General features: G+C 43.8%; 1 long non-coding RNA gene across 1 annotated transcript; it reads right to left on the reverse strand.

The window, feature by feature from the left end:
* Nucleotides 1–16,195: 16,195 nt before the first annotated feature.
* Nucleotides 16,196–20,877, reverse strand: LOC123328427. Its single transcript, XR_006543248.2, has 2 exons — nt 20,180–20,877; nt 16,196–16,419 (listed from the first exon to the last, which is right to left on the reverse strand). It is a non-coding gene; the product is annotated as an uncharacterized LOC123328427 (long non-coding RNA).
* Between the last annotated feature and the right edge of the window lie 282 nt (nt 20,878–21,159).

Genomic DNA, 21,159 nt, shown 5'->3' on the forward strand with positions numbered 1-21,159 from the left:
ACTTCTTCAAGCAGGACACAGCTGGTGACGATTTAGTGACACAGGGTCACCTTAGTTTTTTGGAGCATTAGCTTGGAGGAGAGACTGAATGCTGCCAGATGTCACCAAGCTAAAAAAAAAATAAACATATCTGGGTCCTGAGAGAGAACCCTGGAGGATATGCGCATGTGCGCACACCCCGCCCCCTCCCCCCCCCCACGCGGAAGGAGATTGCTGCTCTTTTCAATGTCATATCTATTGTTGCCTCCCAAGATCCTGTGGGCCCATCTCATGCATTTCCATCCCTAGAGTGAGCACATTTTCTGAGCTAAAAATCAGTGTTCATTGGTTGGCCATGAGTCAAAAATTCAGAATGGTCTGGAAAAGTTGGGGAAAATAGGTTTCTCAATAGAGAGGCATCCAGCAGCCTTCCTTACGGCCATAATTGTTCAGTGCTATTGAAAAACTTACTGCTACGTGCTTCCAGAGCCTGGAGTTACAGAGAAGAAAGCTGTCCTCCTAAAGCTTTGCTCCTTTGTGAAGACACTCTGGATGGGCGCTCTATTCTGGCTTATTCAAGTTCCAAGCAAAGGTTTGACCTTGCTTGGCTATTGTCACAGTTAATGCCCACCCCTCCTCCATTCAATCCCTCCCCAACACAGACATCACTTCTTATTTCTTCCTTTTTAATGTTTTTTTTTTTTTTTAATATTTATTTATTTTTGGCTGTGCTGGGTCTTCGTTGCTGTGAGCAGACTTTCTCTAGTTGCAGCGAGTGCGGTCTACTCTCTAGTTGAGGTGCATGGGTTTCTCATTGTGGTGGCTTCTTTTGTGGCAGAGCACAGACTCTAGATCGCAGGCTTCAGCAGTTGCGGTGCACAGGTTTAGTTGCCTCGAGGCATGTGGAATTTTCCCAGACCAGGGATCAAACCTATGTCCTCATCTGCATTGGCAGGCAGATTTTTAACCACTGGACCACCAGGGAAGTCCCTTCTTATTTCTTTCTCCTTATCTCAGTAGAGACTGGCGGTCTTGCTCTGAGTTCCTTCTGCCAGAGAAGGAGGCCCTTTGCTTACTTTCTCCAGACCCTACTCTTGAGTTCAGCCCAATGGGAAACCTCTCCTGGCTTCAGTGTTCACAGAGGACCTTCCTCAAGTCAGGCCAAACCTCCCACTTCCATCCGTCAAACCAGCTCTTCCCTCACTCATGGATCAGCTGCTTCTCAAGAACCTCTTCTTCATCTAACTGTTCCCAGCATGACAGTGACTTTGTAACCATCTTTCAGGTTTTTCTTGTCATGACCTCCCTGTCATAATTGAAGATCCAGAAAATCTTTCTGTATTAATATGCAGAAAGAGGAATTCCTGTCTTCAGCAAAAGAGCAAGAGGTATAGAGACATGTATCTGGTCCACTTTGCCCACAAATGCTGACCTTACAAACAACAGGGGTAGAAACAGTTAGGGTAAGGTTCTAGCCCAGAACAGCTACCTCGTAGGAGGTCCACAGTTTGTCTATTTGCAATTCAAAGCCCCTGCAGAATGACAGTACGGTTAATTACTTTCCTCTTTTGAAGACAAGAGACTGTTCTTTAGCAAGAGCAGAAAATTCACAAATTACTGTCCTAATTCCCCTTCCTACCCCTGTGGAATCTCATCCAGCATCTCAAAGAGCTACTCTTTGCTGCCGGGGAGCAGCCACTGCCAGGCCTGGTGCCTTCCCCTTTCTCGGTTACCTTCTTCCTAGATCAACATCCCTTTCCTTCCTTTCCCACGTGCTACCTCTTCCTTCTCTTAGGAAAGACTGTGAGGTTTGATGGGCGTGTTGTCAGGTATCTGAGCTTCTAATTATAGCTCTTGCATTACCAACCTGTGAGTTGGGGAACAGAACTGTAGCCGATAAGAGATGGCAGATTTCATTGTGTAATTTAGTTCTTTGTATCAATGTGTCATTCTGACTCCTTTCACTTTAACCAGATGTTTTGCCAGAAATTATCATTTAACCATTTGAAGGACTATGACTAAAAGCATGTTAAAATTGTTTCCCCTTTAGCCTGAACATTCAATTTTTGGTAAACTTTCTAGCACTGTTTCCCTGGAGACCTGATAAAAGAAAGTAAAAAAACGGCCCTGATTGGTAAACTGTATCTGGACTGGGACAATGTAAGTACCAGGTTGGAAGCTCTTTTTCTGGTTTCCCCTAAGGGCAGTGACTTTTATCACTGGCATGACACTCTGGGGACCATAGAAGCTATGCCCATGGGGTTCTTCCAAAAGATATTAAGTGCTATGGAGCACAAGTCTTCCAATTCAGGGTGGCTTCCATATCCTCCTGATGTGAGTCTCACTGCTTTACATCTGAGTCTCACCTGGGGCCCAGGAGACTAACTGGCAGAAATAGAGGGATGGTTTTGTGGTCAGCTGCTAGGTCCTGCAGGAGAGGAATGCCAGACGTGTCCAGCTAGCTCACTGTGCATCCTGGCCCATGCTACTTTCTGAGTCAGATGGTACCCCATGTGATATGGCAGTCTTGTGAGTTGGCATGTCTAGAAGAGGCTTAGAAGAAGAGCTCCTGGTGGGCTCTGCAGGTGGGGTTTTGACTTGCAGTGAACAAGAGCATTGGCCTGTGAAGCTGTCTGCATGAGTCAACAGTCCAAGTCATATGAACAAAGGGGGTCAAAAGGTACAAATTTCCAGTTGTAAAATAAATAAGTCATGGGGATGTCATGTATAGTTTCAGTTTTGCAAGATGCAAAGATTTCTGGAGATTGGTTGCACAACGACGTGAATGGACTTAAAACTCCTGAACACTTGGAAATGGTTAAGATGATAGATGTTATGTGTATTTTACCACAGTTGAAGAAAAATTGACAGGTTCCTCTAAATGTCACACTTAAATCGTGTTTTCAATGGCTGGGCTAATGCTAATGTTTCTAGTTTTTACTATTAGTAGTATAGGAGGAGTTCTGTGTCACTTTTCCACTTCTGTCTTCCAGTTGTGGTTAAATAATCATCTATATTTCACCCCTTATCATTTGACCAATTGACAATGTCAGCCACAGGTCACCACAACTTCCCATAAAAGTGGTGAATGTGCCCCTCACTAATGTGAAAATGCAGTCTAGGGGCCAACTGGGGAACGACCAGCTATACCTAGAAGAAGAAGGAAGACCCTGTCCCTGAGGCCTTCTACCTCTTGGTAGAGCAGTTGGAAAGGGAGGCAATTCTAGGTACCATCCTTTTCCTACCATTCTTCCAGTCAGAATAGTTTCAGAGACCTTTTTTCTATGAAAAGAAAGATCTCCCAATATTTACAAACTTGAGGTTAGAATAAATAATCTTTTTATGAGATAGAGCACTAATATCTTGCTAATAAAAGCTTCAACTCCTAATCCTTTGTTATTCTCTTAAAAAATATAACATCAACAGTGCAATTAAGGCTAAAAATTCTTGCATAAACTCATGTACCCACTTAGGAATGTAATAGAGCAGTTTGTGAGAGTCACTGGATGATTTTGTTTTTGGTAAATCATGGGGTCAGAGAAAACTAAAACCTAAACAACTTTAGAGACCAGCTGGTTTAGAGACCAATGCTTCTCAACCATTATGGGGTCACAGACCTCTTTGACACTCTGACAAAAATTAGAGGATTTTGATCCTATGTGATTTTACACAAAACTTTGACTTACAATTTACAAGAGTTCTTGCAATTTTCAAGAGTGCAAGAAACTTACAATTTTCAAGAGTTCATGGATGCCCAATCTCCACCCTTAACTTTTCTTCATACATTGAGAATTCCTGCTCTAGTCCCACCCTGTAATTTGGAAATGAGGTTTCTGAGAAACACCACATGTGAAGAAGCAGCCTAGCCGAGCTGGATGCTGGAGAGAGATGAAATCCCATGCAGCTTGATACTGTGTCAGAACTAGCCCTGGTAAAACCCAGACCCGGACTGCACATGTTCTCTATGGAGGATCAGGCTGAGTAAGACAGCCGCCCCTTGGAGCTCCAGCTCTGATGGGGGAACACAGTCAGAATGAGCAGCCATGAGAAACAAGACTGAGGAGGAAGAACACGAGTAGTTGGCCATCCTGGGACAGTCAGAAGAGCATGGACGTGACCCATGGACTGAATAGAGATGATGTTGGGGGCAGCTGGGAAGGAGCATGGACTGTGACCCAGGAGTACAGAGAAATAATAGTCAGAGTCGCTGATGGGCAACGATAGGTGTAGACCAAGAATGAGGCATTGTAGAGCTGCAGAAAGAAGCCTGGATTATTTGTGAGATCCCTTCCTGGGAATTTCTAGAAAATATCACTAGTAAGGGACTACAAGAAGACTGGACTTCCAGTGTGGTGGATAGAAGCATTGCTCTTTGGGCTCTTACTACCAATGGGATGGTTTGATTTGGCAGGACACAAAGGGTGTGAAGAATTAAGTATGGTCCATTTTTGCTTAAATTCCCAACTGAAACGTGGCAGGAGTCAAACGGACACTCCAGTTAAGACTCTCGCAGCTGCTGCCTGGGGAGCACTCATGGACTTTATAACAGATTATTATAAATCTGCCTAAACCTTGGTTTTCTCATCTATAAAATGGGATCACGGGATCAGGACCTATTGAGCACTATGTTTCTTTCCAATGCAAAAAAAAATCTGACTCTGTAACCAATCGGAAAGCCAGAGTTGGGCTGTTGCAGCTCAGCAGATTTAAATGAGTCATTTCTGAATTGCTGGCCTAGCCACTATCCTCTTCAGTCACATATTCCCTTGGGACTTGATTATTTTGGAAAGTTGGGAGAGGGAGGATACAAAAAGCTGGAAAGAAACCTATAAGAGATTATTAAAAAACATTGTCTATAAGAAAGAAAATAAAAAGACAATAATCAGGATTAGGGGTATAGTTCAAGTTGACTGATTACAAGAGTGTACACGACTGGAACTGGGTCTCAGCGGGTAGGGAAAGTGGTCTTCAAGACGGACCCTTCAGGGGCTGCAGCCCCACTTCCCCATTATGCACAGCATGGCTTCATCTGTGTTCAGTTTCTCAGGCTAGGGTGGGGGCGTCTATTGCAGCAACATGGTCAAGCCTGACATTTGCCCATGACTATGTCCAGGGAGAGAGACTGTCCCTTCCTCTGGCTCTCCTAAGGATGGGGAATTTTCCAGAAGCCGCAGCAAACAATGGGGTATAGGATCATGTTCGCTATTTTATAGACACGGTAATTAAGCTTGAGGTCACACAATTGGGTTAGAGCTGGGAACAAAGACCTTACTCATTAGAATCCAAAATTTCTCTATATATGTTCCAGCCTTCCCAGGTGGTGCTGGTGGTAAAGAACCTGCCTGCCAATGCAGGAGAAATGGGAGATGCTGGTTCAATCCCTCGGTCAGGAAGATCCCTGGAGGAGGGCATGGCAACCCACTTCAATGTTCTTGCCTGGAGAAACCCATGGACAGAGGAGCCTGGCCAGGCTACAGTCCATGGGGTCACAAAGAGTTACACGCTACTTAGCACGCAAGCATGTTCCAAAAGGTTTAAATTTGGGGCTTATTCTTTTATCCAGACAGTCTTTTCTAGGGATTAAATGGGAAATGTATGAATGGGGCAAGAAGGAATAAAGAGTTAGAGATAACAATATTTATCATGTGTGTTTGTGTGTGAAAAAGACAAACATTCCAAGAGCCCAATAATATACAGCTAGTTAGATCAATTTTGGTACATAGATACAATGGAATATCATGCAGCCATTACAGTTTTATTGTAGAAAAAAAAAAGCAGTGGCTCGCAGTAATGTTCACAGTATACTGTTACATTAAAAAGCAGGCTATCCTGGCACTCTAGAACCCATGACAGCAACTACTGAAGCCCATGCGCCAAGAGCCTATGCTCCTCACAACAAGAGAAGCATCGTGACTAGAGAGTAGGCCCCGCTCACTGTAACTAGAGAAAGCCTGAGTGCAGCAACAAAGACCAATTGCAATCAAAAATTTTAAAAATAAAATAATTAAGTAATTTAAAAAGCAGGCTAGAAAACTGTTGTAAAGGAAAATCAGATCTAGATAAATGCAGAGGTGTAGACACCCACCAGAGAAGGCAATGGCACCCCACTCCAGTACTCTTGCCTGGAAAATCCCATGGACGGAGGAGCATGGTGGGCTGCAGTCCATGGGGTCGCTAAGAGTCGGACACGACTGAAGCAACTTCACTTTCACTTTTCACTTTCATGCATTGGAGAAGGAAATGGCAACCCACTCCAGTGTTCTTGCCTGGAGAATCCCAGGGACAGGGGAGCCTGGTGGGCTCCCGTCTATGGGGTCTCACAAAGTCAGACACGACTGAAGTGACTTAGCAGCAGCAGCAGCAGACACCCACATTTTCATCAGTGCTTATCTTTGCATAGTGGAGAAAGGATGATTTTCATTTCCTACTTTGTACTTATCTTTATTTGCTAAATTTATTTATAGTGAGAATATATAACAAAGGATTTCTTTGGTGGGAACATTATAATCAGAAGAAAAGTGTTTGTTAGTTTTAAAAATATTTTCATTTAATTGTCTTTCACCAGAGCACTGGTGGTCACTGTGGTCACTGTACCCACAGCCAATGAGTGAAACACCACAGGTGCATTGGGGCTTATGGTGGAGAACAAAAAGCTGCAGATCCTTCTTAGCACTTAGGATATTAGTTATTTCTGAAATTTGAAGTTCCTGGCACAGAGTCAGTGCCTAATAAATACTGTGCAAGTAAAGAGCAGTTAGGCCATGAAAAATGATTGGAAAATATTAAACAGTGAAATTACCAATTTATGAATGCTCAGCACAATGCTTTCTACAAATTATTTTTGGTAGAGGACAGAATGAGTCTACACACTCTGCTTTTTCTGGAATCATTCCTGGCTCTCCTGACCACCCAAGTCTTATGGAGCTCTCCCACATTTATCCCTGTTGTCACAGAGGAGAAGCGCTTTCTCTTCTGTTGACCTTCCACACTCTGGTGAGTCTGTCTCCTGCACGTACGGAAAGTACCCAGGAAACAGCATGACCAAAAAAGTCACATTTTCAGTCTCAAAGTAAAGCCCCAAAAGGAAAAAAAAAAAAAGCCCAAAGCCTGATGGATTTTAAGGACCAAAGTTATTCAGGTCAGAAGCTAAAATGAGGTGGCCCAGCCCACATTCTTTAAATGGGTGAAGGTTGGAGGTTGCCAGGTCCTGAGCAAGCATCATTACAGAAGAGCCATCAAGGGTAGCCCACTGTCTACTCTGCTTTAAAGACAACAGCCCCTCATAATTAGAAACAGCTTTAGTCACATGCCAGATGGTCCGTGCTTCTCTTCCAATTATTTTCAGAAACATCATAAAGAATCATTAGTGACAGTGTGAAATGTCCTTTTTGGAAAAAAAAAAAAAAAGCTGTCCAACCTTATGAGTTTAGTCTGATATGAAGATTGCAATCTGTTTATTCCTAAGGGTTGGGTTGTTTTTTTTTTGGCAGGATAAGAATCTTTTTGACTTGAACTTTTATTAATATCACCAGAAATACCAAAACCACATATCTGGTTTAATCACAAAGACCAGACAGTCTTAGAAAAATTTAGCCAAATATCTTCTTATATCACATACACGAGCATGTACATGCATGTGCATACACAAACACATACTACATTATATATCCTGAGCACTTCCTAAGAAAAAGATGAACAATCAGAAGTTCTGGGAAGCACAGGGTCCATATGATGAAGTAATAGTTCTGAACTCTGTACTGGTCAGACCACTGGGAATATAAAGTCAAGTTCTGGAAACCATATTTGGAAAGGAGGGCTTCCCCAGTAGCTCAGCAGTAAAGAATCCGCCTGCAATGCAGGAAATGCAGACAGGAGATGTAAGTTCAGTCCCTGGGTTGGGAAGATCCCCTGGAGAAAGGAAGTGGCAACCCACTCCAGTATTCTTGCCTGGAAAACCCCAATCCATGGGATTGCAAAAGAATCCGGACACAACTGGGTGACTAACGACAACTGACAGATTAGAGAAACTCTGAAGAGATTAGCACAACCAGCATGGTCTTCAGGCTTCCTTAGAGCAGAGTCTGGTTCATACCCTCTCTTCTGCCCACTGTCCCTTGGCACAGTGTCTTATACAGAGAACATGCTCAAAAATGTGTGCTGAATGAATGAAAGAGTAAATGGAGCCATATTTTATGCTTAATTTTTGAGGAAAGTGTATATGCTTAGCCTGGAAATTAAAAGCCATGAAGACTTAACGGCTCACTTCAAATACCTGAAGTGTTCTCATAGACAATGGGGCAGAGATTTGTTCTCTCTTCTTCTTAAGATGCTTACTTCTTGGAAGGAAAGTTATGACCAACTTAGACAGCATATTAGAAAGCAGAGACATTACTTTGTCAACAAAGGTCCATCTAGTCAAGGCTATGGTTTTTCCAGTGGTCATGTATGGATGTGAGAGTTGGACTATAAAGAAAGCTGAGCACCAAAGAATTGATGCTTTTGAACTGTGGTGTTGGAGAAGACTCTTTAGAGTCCCTTGGACTGCAAGGAGATCCAATCAGTCCATCCTAAAGGAGATCAGTCCTGGGTGTTCATTGGAGGGACTGATGTTGAAGGTTAAACTCCAATACTTTGGCTACCTGATGCAAAGAGCTGACTCATTGGAAAAGACCCTGATGCTGGGAAAGATTGAGAGAAGGAGAAGAAGGGGACGACAGAGGATGAGATGGTTGGATGGCATCACTGACTCGATGGACATGGGTTTGGGTGGACTCCGGGAGTTGGTGATGGACAGGGAGGCCTGGCATGCTGCGGTTCATGGGGTCGCAAAGAGTTGGAAACGACTGAGCAACTGAACCGAACTGAACTTCTTTGGACCAGAACTAGAGTGACTTTGTGAAAACTGCAGGAAGGCAGCTTTGACCCAGCATCATTATTGATTTGTCTATCTACTTTGAAGAAGTATAGGATGTTTGGGTACAGTCCTGATACTCAATTTTAAGTTGAGCATTTTAGGGATATAGAAAGAGAAATTTGGGCTTATGACCAACTTAATATCTTGATCATGAAATCTTTATTGTGTGTGGTGCCAGACGATGCCAAAGGCAGGGTGGGTAGGTTAAAAAGGCAGGACTTCTTCCCTTTAGAAGCTTATAGTTTATTCAGGAATGCAGACAATTAAGCAGGTCGTCACAGAACCACAAGGTGAGAAGTATGACGGTAGGTTCAGGCACCTAGAGCAGGAGGTGCTGAGGGACCCAGGAAGTTTAAATCCGAGTGGTAGTGAGGGGATCAGGGTGTGATTCAGCATGCATAAAGGTCCAGGGCACCGGAGAATGGCCTCAGGAGGGTCTGCTGCTCAGCTGAACCCTGCATCTTTTTTTTTTTTTTTTTTTAGCAGAGAAAGGTTTATTGCAGGACCAGCAGCTCCTGCTCAGAAACTTGTAACCCTCAGATGGTTTCCAACCCTGCAATTTTAAACCAGTCATGCTTCCCACTTGTAGCTCTATTCACTCATGGCCTGGGGTATTTCCTCCTATTTTAGCCTTGGTGGTTGAGTTTTGCTTTTTAGTTTCTGATTTTCATTGTTAGGATTTATTATGAGGCTTGGTGCTTATCTCATTCCTCCTCTCAGCCCATCTTTGAGGAAGTTGAGCCTTTAGTAGACATGGAGCTCTCCAAATAGAGGGCAGACTTAGGATACCTGGTCATTTCTGCCAACATGAACACTACACGTGGGCCAGATGTCCTGTGCCTGAATCAACAGCCACGCCTCCCTGACACGACATACAGCCTGACCAGAATGACTCCTGAAAAGCAGCAGGATGATGAAAATGTTCTGGAAGTAGATAGTGGTGATAGTCACAGGCTTGTGAATACAGGCTTGTTACATGGTAACGTGTACACCTTAAAATGGTGAGTTTGGGACTTCCCTGACAGTCCAGTGGTTAAGACCTGTGCTTCCACTGCAGGGGGCAGAGGTTTGATCCCTGGTCAGAAAAGTAAGGTCCTACATGCCTTGAGGTGCAGCCAAATATATAAATCAATAAAATGGTGAATTCTATGGTATGTGACTTGTATCTCAATAATATTTTTTTTCTAGCAACAAGAGATGGCTGCTGGAGGCAGACTGAGCTTAAATATCTCTGGTTAAACTTCCTGCTTTCCCTGTATTTACTGGAAGGGAAAGGATTTGTCTTTAGACAGAGTATCTTTGCCATCTTTAGACATTCCTAAGAATTGACAGCCCTGCGAAGGCATGAAAAAAACTTGATCAGTGCTGACTCTATAAACAGTCAGTTCAGTTCAGTCACTCAGTCGTGTCCAACTCTTTGCGACCCCATGAATCGCAGCACACCAGGCCTCCCTGTCCATCACCGACTCTCAGAGTTCACTCAGACTCACGTCCATCGAGTCAGTGATGCCATCCAGCCATCTCATCCTCTGTCGTCCCCTTCTCCTCCTGCCCCCAATCCCTCCCAACATCAGAGTCTTTTCCAATGAGTCAACTCTTTGCATGAGGTGGCCAAAGTACTGGAGTTTCAGCTTTAGCATCATTCCTTCCAAAGAAATCCCAGGGCTGATCTCCTTCAGAATGGACTGGTTGGATACAGTCAATTAATACTTAAATAATTCCCTGTTGCCGGTTTCATGATTTATAATGTTCAGCATGCTTTCACATTTATCATCATAGGCAGCACTGAGTGGGGAAAGAGCATTTGAGGAAGACCTGAAGCTTGGTCTCGATTTTGAAATTAACAAGAACCTCTGTAACTTCAAAGGCAAAGGTGGGGGTGGAGACACAGAACCTTTGGGTCTCTGTTTTCTCAAGTCTAACATGGGGGAGGGTGGACTCAGTAGACAGTTCATCTCCACGATTCTGTGGATTTCTAACTTTGAAAATCTCCAAAACATCCCTGAAAAGTAAGTAGACAGGGATTACTGTGTCTATGTCACCCATGAAGAAACTAAGGACCAGAAAGAAGAAGAAAGCAAGAACTAATTTAAAGAACTTCTTAGCATTTGAACCAGAACCAGAAGTCAGCTCGCCTGAGTTCTAATCCAGTTTTCTTTCTAATGTTAAAAAAATGTGGACCCTCCGTGCCAGGAATTTGCTGTTTAAGTTTATTCAGCTGATGAGGGTTGGAGGCAAGATTGTAGGTTCTTGCAAAAGGTAAGCACTGGAGGAGGGAACACCAGAAAGGGCCTGTCGGTCAGAGCTGGGTCATGGCCATTGTGGAGGAGGAGGTCCGAAGAACTTGTCTGCCAAGGAGTTTGAATTCCCTGGAGCGCAAGGAAAGTAGGAGTTGCCAGGAAACCCCAAGTTTTCCAACTTGGCAATTTGTACACAAGTGAGTTTTTATAAGAAATTGCCCAGTTCTTTGGAAACTTCATGTGGTATGAAATATGGCCTTGAAATTTTATATATTAGCTTAGCGAAAGGCAGGAACATTTTGGAATCCCTGGATTTAGGAGATCTGTTTGCATTTTGTTATAATTACATTCAGCAGAACTGGATAACATGAAATTATATTGCTAAAAACAATTTAATTTTCTGATCTTTGAGACATCTTAATAACAAGTAAACCCCAAGCAGAGTGAAGGTGGAGTGGAAAATCAATTTATTCTGAATCAAGAAAAATTAGGTCTTGGCACTGCATCTACCTAATTGACTGTGTATCCTTAGACAATTCACTTAACCTCTCAGATCTTCAACTTCCTCACTACAAATAAGGAGTTAGAGGAGACCATCTTTAAAGTCCAGCTCAGCTCTAAGATACTGTGACCAGATATCACATACTTCACCCTGAATCTTCTCCCTGAATCTTGGTTATTTCTGTCTATTCCGGCCTATTCAAATGGAACCTTCCATGTCACCCCCATTTCTCTTTGTCTAGAATAGAAAGCCTAACCATTGTCTAATGTTACCTCTACCATGAATGTCCACACTGCTAGGGAAAGTTACCTTGGATGGACCTGTTACACTTGACCTTGGCAGGAAAGGCAGTACAGTAGAGTGGCTAAAAGCATGGGCTCCAGAGATAGACAGACCTGGGTGGAACCCTGAGTCTGCCCCATACCAGTGACTCTGGGCAAGCAAGCTCACCATGCTCAGTCCTCACTGAGCACTCAATAAAGGTTAGCTGCGTTGGCCTCTATACTGGAGGTGCAGCATGGCCTTATAAAACCATCACAAGATGGTAAATGTCTGAGAAGAAATGCATCTTTTTTTCTCCAACACCTCTGGCAAAATTGGTACCCAAAGGTTCCAGGCTCACCCAGCCAGCCATGGAAACAAGGAAAGTGATTTATCCAAGAGGAAGAACATCTGACTCAACACGATTGAAATGAATGGCTTAAATTCTTATGAAGGGGTAGAATGAAAGAAGAGACAAAGAGAGGCAGGGGATGGGGGAGAATTTAAGGAACAAGAGAAGAAATAGTAGGTAGTGAATGAGGTTAGCGCTGATAATTTCTATTTTATGATAAAAGGCATTTCTACTAAAGCCTGCACCCTCTAGAACCTGCGCTCTGCAACAAGAGAAGCCACCACCATGAGAAGCCCTTGCACAACTAGAGAGAGACCCCTGCTCACTGCAAGTAGAGAAAGCCCACACATAGCAATGAGGATCCAGTGCAGCCAAAAGTAAACAAATAAATTGAAAGATTAAAAGGCATTTCTAAGCAAATTTGGACCATTTTTATCAAGCAGTAGGAAAGTATTAACTAACATATTTCCACATCAAGAAATGCATGTGCATTTCCCTGCATGTCAAGTCTGTTTAAAAATTAGGTATTTCATGCTTTAAAATATATAGATATAGTTTGACACGCACATTCCATCTGGTATTTCTTCATCTCTTCCGTGTGTCATTGATTTTCTTACCAGCTTCCGACTCAGCGTAGATACTGCACCTGGTAGTTTGGCACCAGCTGCCAGTGGCCTCACACGAACCTGTTCGCCACTATGGGAGGGCAGAGCAACTCCAAGTACCAGGCTAGTCCACACAGGCTTGCAGCCGCCACATTCTGAAACATTAAAGCCGTGACAAGTTGCTAAAACGTGAGCTCTGGGTCCAGATGCCCTGGGTTCAGATTTGACTCTGTCATCCCCTAGGTGTGTGACCTATGGCAGTTACTTCTCAAAGGCTCAGTTTCTACTTCTGCCTTAAAGGGTGGAGGATTGAATCAGCTAGTTCATGGAAAGCATTTAGCCCATGGGCTTTCCAGATGGCACTAGTGGTAAAGAATCCACCTGCCCATGCAGGAGATGTAAGAGATGTTGGTTTGATCCCTTGGGTCAGGAAGATCCCCTGGAGGAGGGTAGAGCAACCCACTCCACTATTCTTGCCTGGAGAATCCCACAGACAGAGGAGCCTGGTGGGTTACAGTCCACAGGGTTGCAAAGAGTTGGATACAACTGAAGCGACTTAGCAGGGCACAATGTACCCACAGGCAATGGTCAATACATATTTATTAACCATGAATATATGAATATATATGGATGGAGCCACGGGATATAGGATCTTAGATTGGTCCCAAGTTCAAGGGTATGAGTTAATGGAAACACAATATAAGAATATGAAGGAGATGAGTTTTAGAGGATCTATTCCATGCCCCTGTCTCATATCAACTTAGTACCTATTTTCTAGTGTAACACACTGAACTGCAGAAGACAAAGGAAAGAACTTTTTGTTATAGGAACATGATAGAAACATTAAAATTATTTTCACTGAGCTACGCAAATTATAAAAACATGAGTAATAGTTCTATTTGTTTGGCCTCAATTTAAAAAAAAAGTCCTGAAAGAAAAAAAAATAATAAAAGCAAAGAAAAACACCGAATGCCATCTGTGGAAGAACCACTAATCCAGTAGTTTTTTCAAAATTTTCTTATTGCGGTAAAATACACATACCCTAAAATTTACCATGTTAACCCTTTTTTGTGTGTACAGTTCAGTGGTATTAAATGCATTCATATTGTTTTGCAACCGTCACCACTGTCCAACTTTAGAACTCTTTTCATCTCTCAAAACTGACAAAGAAATTTTGTACCCTTTAAACAATAACTACCTATCTGCTCCCCACCACCCACTCTCAGTCCCTGGGCAATCAGCATTCTGCTTTCTCTCTATGATTTTGACCACTCTAAGGATCCCACATAAGTGAAATCAAACAGTGTTTCTGTTTTTGTGGCTGGTTTATTTCACTTAACATAATATCCTAAAGTTCATTCATGTTATGTGTCAGAATCTCCTTCCTTCTTAATGCCGGATAATATCCCACAGTATTCACATACCACATTTTGTGTATTCATTCATCTGTGCTGCTTCTAAAGCTATCGTGAATCACGCTGCCCTGAACACATACATACAAATATCTAATCGAGACCCTGCTTTCAATTCTTCTGAGTATATACACAGAAGGGGAATTGCTGGATCATTTTACAACTCTACTTTTAAATTTTTGAGGAACAACCACACTATTTTCTAAAGTGGCCAATCCAATTGTTTTTAATCCTGCTTATTACCATTGTTCTTCACAAAAGTGGGCTTCCCTTGTGGCTCAGCTGGTAAAGAACCCACCTGCAACACGGGAGACCCAGGTTCTTTCCCTGGGTTGGGAAGATCCCCTGGAGAAGGGAAAGGCTACCCACTCCAGTATTCTGGCCTGGAGAATTCCATGGACTGTATAGTCCATGGGGTCACAAAGAGTTAGACACGACTGAGCGACTTTCACTCACTCACTAGAAAAAGTAGAGTCTCCATTTATACATCAAGCAATGTGCTAAGTGCTTTTTGAGCCCAGTTCATATAAGTATATTATATGTGTGTATATGTATATATGTATAATATAAGTATACCTACCTGCAAATAGGTATATTAGTGTTGTGCCCATTTAAGAGATGAAGAGATTGTCCAGGTCAGAGAACGTCAATAGGATTCCTGCCATATCAGTCTTGTCCCAAGACCAGTTTCTCATCACTGCAGGTGCTGCCTCTGATCTGGGTTGTCAAATCTCAGGGACCTAGTGCCCTGGTTTGGGTAGAAGGGAAAGGTGATGTGCTGAAAAAAATCTAATGCACACCTTTGGCTGAATTGATGCTTTCAAATTGTGGTGTTGGAGAAGATTCTTGAGAGTCCCTTGGATAGCAAGGAGATTAAACCAGTCAATCCTAAAAGAAATCAACTCTGAATATTCATTTGAAGGATTGATGCTGAAGCTGAAGCTCCAATACTTTGGCCACCTAATGTGAAGAGCTGACTCACTGGAAAAGACCTTGATGCTGAGAAAGACTGGAAGGCAGGAGGGAAAGGGGACAACAGAGGATGAGATGGTTGGATGGCATCACTGGCTCAGTGGACATGAATTTGAACAAACTCTGGGAGATGATGAAGGACAGGGAAGCCTGGTATGCTGCAGTCCATGGGGTTGCAAAGAGTCAGACATGATTTAGCAACTGACGAAGTCGTTGAACAACAACAACTGAAGTTGGAACAGGGTCTTTGTTCAGAGTCAGGGTTGAGGCCAAAGCTGAATAGAGACCATGACAAAAGCCAAAGTTGGGTAATGTTGACTTTAAAATTGATAGGAGGAGTAAGGTGTCAAAGCAAACCTTGTTTCTCTTACCATGCCACCTCTTAGGCACTTTCAGTAGCTTCCATAGCTCTAGAACTACCAGAGACATATCTGGAATAATGGTGCTCTGTTTAGATTTGAGTCCTCTTAAACAGCTTAATATTGCGTGGGGTCAAGTGTTCTTGGCCCAAATCATTTCCCCCCCTCCAAACACTGCAATATGCCTAACCTTCTCATTATGTGCAGTTCCCATGTGGTCTTTCCACCTTCTAAGATTCAAAGTGCTTTTACACAGAGACTCTCATGATCCAATCAACTCTCCCAAAAAGTCAGCGGTGGACAGCTAGTATTATCTTCAAATTATGGACTGAGAAACTGAGATACACAGAAACAAAGCCACTCCACAATTTGGAAAACCATCTGTGATGCTATAAAAATGTCTCACTGGACTCTTGACCACATAGATCATTATTTTTATTGCCCTCTCCGTAGACGAGATGTGGCTTAGTTTGAGAGTGTTGTTTATATTTTGGCAAGCTATTAAGTAAAAGAACCTAATTTCAATTCTCCATTCTGGTGGGTGGTAAGAATAAAGGGAATTTCGTTTAGGAGAAGAGGAAATGATAAGAACGAGGAGAAAATGGTCAACCTAAAACTTTTATTCAGAAGCCTTTTGGCTAATCCATGGATTTAATTTGTCTGACCACAGGTTGGTGGTTAGATGGAGTTGGTTGAATTCCTAAGCCATGACTGTGGCCACACGGTCAAGTTTGGGTCCCACACCTCCCTTTCTGCAGGAATCCGTGACTGAGTAACAACAGTTCAAGCTGATGCATCACTGGGGTATCAACAAGGAGAAGGCCTAGAAACAGAGGCAAGATAAACAGCTTATTTCTTTTATCCTTCTTACTGTTTCTTGCTCCCTCTCTGTTGTGGTCATCCATTTTTCATTCCATCCCATTTCCTCTTTTTTCCCTTTCATTTCCTCATTTTGGAACAGTGAGAGGTCACAGTCTTGCTGCCAGTGGTTGCAACACCCTCCATAGTCATGGCTGCCAGGAAGCCAGGGTTGGACCCTGTCTAGCAGCCTTGAGGGAGCGTCTGGTCTTCAGTGGGAGGGAGTCTGGAATGACAAGGGGGTCCTCAGATCTCATGTAGACCCTTCACTTTGAATTTTGTCACTGACGTCTCTTGTCAAAGGCCATTTAGAATTTGAGGAATGGGTAGTCTCATCTGTCAATCTTTTCTTTAATAGTTTTCAGGTTTGTGTCTTATGTAGGAAGACCTGCCCAATGCTAAGATTATATATTTAAACAGATACATCATATTTCTCTCAACAGAAATTTGGGGAAGCTGACACGCTGGAAATAGGGCTGTCTCATAAAACTTGGAATATATGGATATTGTGCATGAACTTGGACTCTGAGATTTATTCTCTCCAGAAAAATGCCAGATTTACCTTTCCTCCTCGATCCTTCTTTCACTTCATCCCCTGCCTCCCACCTACACTACAGCCATCTCATCTTCAGATGGAGGGGCGTTCAGTTGCTAGAATCAGAAACCCACTCAGACTAACTTAAGGAAATGGGGATTTCTTGTACATGTATAAGGCACTATTATGAAACCCAGTTTTGAGAATTACTCTTGGAGCACTGAAGAGTCCCAGGCAGCTACTGTTCCTCCTCCCTTTCTCTCAGTTTTCTTTGTCTCTGAGCATCGTCTCCATCTCCTCCCTCTAATCCAGCTTCCTTATTTGCACGTGACCTAAGAGAGCTACGTGTTTCACAGGATCCTGCGACAGGATTGTATGGATCCAGCACCCACAGAAAACTAGCAACCCCAGACTCTCAGTGTCCCAACTCCAAAAACTATAGAAGACAGTCTGATTGGTTCCAAGTGGGCCAGGTGTCTGCTCCTAGTTCAGTTACTGATGGCAGGGGCATCTGTCATGTGGTTGTCCCTCAGCGACAGCAGGCAAGGTAAGGTTCTTGAAGAAGGGAATGTGGCAGAGAGAAAGTGACTGGTGTTAACTAGTCCAGTTCCCATCCCCATGTTGCCCTCATGTTCCCCATGTTGAAGAAGAAGTCCCTCTTCACTAAGTAGTCACGGCTGATCGTCTGATTGTCTCTGATCATCCATGCCCCTGATCATCTCTAAGCGGATTCTAGTCTTGCCTATGGCAGGATTGACACCGGATCCAGGACCTTTAGGGAATGGACTGTGTTTCTGTTCATAGAGGAAGTTCTCATCTACAGTTGCATTCTCATGGATGCTGGGAAAGGGAAAAGGCCTGGGCTGCAGATGGAGCGGGATCAGTAATGCCAGCCGCCTTGGCCACAGGGGGATTGTTCTGTGTGGCCACACACCACCACCCAGACCAACACAGCGGGCAAGGGGAGGAAGGTATGGAAAGGCTGTTGCTGTCCATGTCCTGGTTTTCTGCCTACCGCTCGTTACTCTTGTCATGTGGCAAGTGGATATGATGATGGCAATACACAGAAAAAGTTGAATCTAGGAGTTGCTTCTGGAATTCTCTTCAGAGAGTCAGTATAGTCCAAAGAAGTTGACTCCTGAGAAAAGAAATCTTTTCATTTTCTACAACCAGACTAAAGATTGGGGGCTACCTAGAAGAAGAGGATATGGAGGGGCCTTGATTGACTTCACAGCTCTATTTCCTTATCTGTGAGAAAATAATCTGCCTGGTGATGGAGGATCTTTTGAGATCTCACTCCAAAATCATGTTGTTATATTAGTGTGATTTATAATGTATGCATAATTTAATCAGCACACCGCTTTTTAGCACACCAAAAGATATTCATTGCTAAAATGCTCTGTGGACAAAAAAAAAATACTAAGGCTACATGTTGAGACCAAATCAATATAAAAATGTTGTTAAAATGTCTCTCCTTTCTACTTTGCCTGTCTTTAACCAACCACCTTCCTCCAGAATAGTCCCCTGGAGTATAAAATGCTGCCTCAGCATGAGAGAAATGCATACATTTGTAATGATTCTCCACACGGGAGCTGGTATAGAACCACCACAAAGCACAGAGCTGGATTTGAAAGCATCTTTCCCATGCCAGTTTGAAGTATTGACCCAGACTGCTGTTGCTAACAAAGGAATCAGCACTGATGGATTTTGAGAAATTAATCATCCTCCTTTGGAAAAGTACGACACAGCAATGCCAATCACCTGCAACAGTTTGGATTTAGATTTTGGCCTCAAGGTGTAGGCATGGTAAATAAACAGAAGCTTAACAGAATTCAAGGTTGTTTGCTATGTCTCAGGTGGCACTAGTCATAAAGATCCTGCCTGCCAACACAGGAGACACAGGAGATACGGATTCAATCCCTGGGTCGGGAAGATCCCCTGAAGGAGGACATGGCAACCCACTTCAGTATTATTGCCTGGAGAATCCCATGGACAGAGGAACCTGGTGGGCTACAGTCCATGGGGTCACAAAGAGTCAGACATGACTGCAGCAACTTAACATCGTGTTAACACACGCCATGTCCCGAGCCACTGTAGATGGAAAGAGTTTGCAGTGTTGTCATTTGGGCCACCTCTGATTGAAGGCACAGGTCTGTTTCAGAGAAGTTCTTTTATATTTATTATTTTTGGCTATGTCGGGTCTTTGTTACAGTGCATGGGCTCCTCATTGTGGCCATTGGGCTTCTCTCTAGTTGCGGCTCTTGGGCTTAGTTGCCACGTGACTTGTGGGATCTTAGTTCCCTGCCCAGGGACAGAACCCAAGTCCCCTGCCCTGGAAGGCAGATTCTTAACCACTGGACCACCAGGGAAGTCCCCATCAGGGAAGTTCTAAATCACGTTTGCCCAAATGTAATCATAGCTGCATCCACCTCAAAGTGACTGGTTATCACTGAGCAGTGATTCATTTCACATGAAACAGACATGAATCCCTTGTTCTTTTTATTTTTGTTTTAGTGTGATCCCCAAGTAAAGATTCCTTACTGTGAGGACTGTCTATTCCAGCTCCATGGATAATTAGGTGGGGGAAGATGGAGACACTTGCCCCGAAGAGTAAAGGCTACGACATCCTAGTTGGACCACTCTGCTTTTCTCATCAGAATCAACTGGAGACTTGTGTCACTGCTGGTCCCCAGGAAGGTCTTGGACATAAGCTACATATTTGCCCAAGAATCAAAGGGCTTTGGAGTGACAGTCAGAGGCTGGGTACCTAGCGCTCCAGAGCCCTCACCCTTCAGGTACAAGAGATCACAGTCCCCTAACTTCTCTGACTTGAAGCATGGCAACTGCTGATATTCTGCCAGGCTGGGGCCCCAGCTGTGGTGTGGGGCTGCGGTAGCAGTGAGTGGTGTGTATGCCCTGTGGTTGCAAATTGGGTCTAGGACAGGGAAAGAAGTGCAAAGTAGCACTCAATCAGCAACTTGCAAATACCGTGTCTCTTCAGTGTGTCACCAGATGCGTATTATTGTCCTCTCTTAAAAAGAAGCAGACTGAGCCTCTTCCTGACCAAGAAGACAGAAGCTTTCAGGCGCACGCCCTTGGCACTGTGGCATCCTAGCAGCCATCTTTTTTGGTATCTCTCTTTCAACCTTCTTAACCCTGGCCCTGCCCAGCTGCTCCCCTGATCACTTACCTCCAGGAGACCCATGACCTGTCCTCTTGTCTCTGCCCAGGACCTGCACTCAGGCTGCCCCTTCCTTCTTCCTCCATGGGCTGGGGGAGCACCCCCTCTTTGGGACCTCTCTTCAGGGACTCACATTCCCACTCAGTTCAGAAAAGCAACAAAAGCCAGTATATAGGCCAGTTTGGCAGATACCCTTTTAAAGAATGTCCTTGAAGCTTCCATATTTCAAAACATTTTCAGCAAGTTTTCATTAAATCGTTTTAAATGTTGCAGCAGAGAGGGCCTGGAAAGTAAATCTGGGGGTACAAAAAGAACTCAGAAAGAGGTTTCCTTTCACAGGTCTCCTTTTCCAAACAAGTTGAAAACACAAGAGTCCAGGCAGATAGTATATGAACATGTCCAGATATGCAGAACACACAGCAAACCTCTGCAGCATCAGAGCAGAGATGAGAGAGGGTGGAAATTACCCTCTAAGTTCATTTGTTAAAGCTCATTATTTACTTTTAAAGTACTGTTTGTGTGGAACCCAAGGACAGGAACATACTGACCCATCCTTCCTCTGGCCGGCTGCCTTCCTGCTGACGGTAAATGTAAACGCCCGGGGTACTGGTAAACCGCCTAGTGGAAGCACAAATTGGAAAAGACAAAAAAATTAGCTTCCTCGAGACCGTGAGTGTGCCAGGATCATGAATATGCAAGATACATTAGGTCGTTAGTGAGTTCCCAGACGCTGCAGATGCTGAGCGTGGGGGGCGTGGGCGGGCGCCACTGACGCACTAGATCCTGTGTACCGACGCTCCGCCAAACTGAGGGCCTGTCTGGTCTGTGGCACACATGTTGGGGCCTCCATAAGGCTGGGTGGAGGCCGGGGCAGGACCACTGGCCTGGGATGTGGGGGAACAAGACAGAATTCCACAGGGATTCGGAGTTCATTCAGCAGAACATTGCCTACAGAGCAGTGCTGTGTCAGGGTTGAGAGTCCTCCAGCT

The sequence above is a fragment of the Bubalus bubalis genome, chromosome 12, assembly GCF_019923935.1.
Source record: "Bubalus bubalis isolate 160015118507 breed Murrah chromosome 12, NDDB_SH_1, whole genome shotgun sequence".
In the NCBI taxonomy this organism is placed as follows: Eukaryota; Metazoa; Chordata; class Mammalia; order Artiodactyla; family Bovidae; genus Bubalus; species Bubalus bubalis.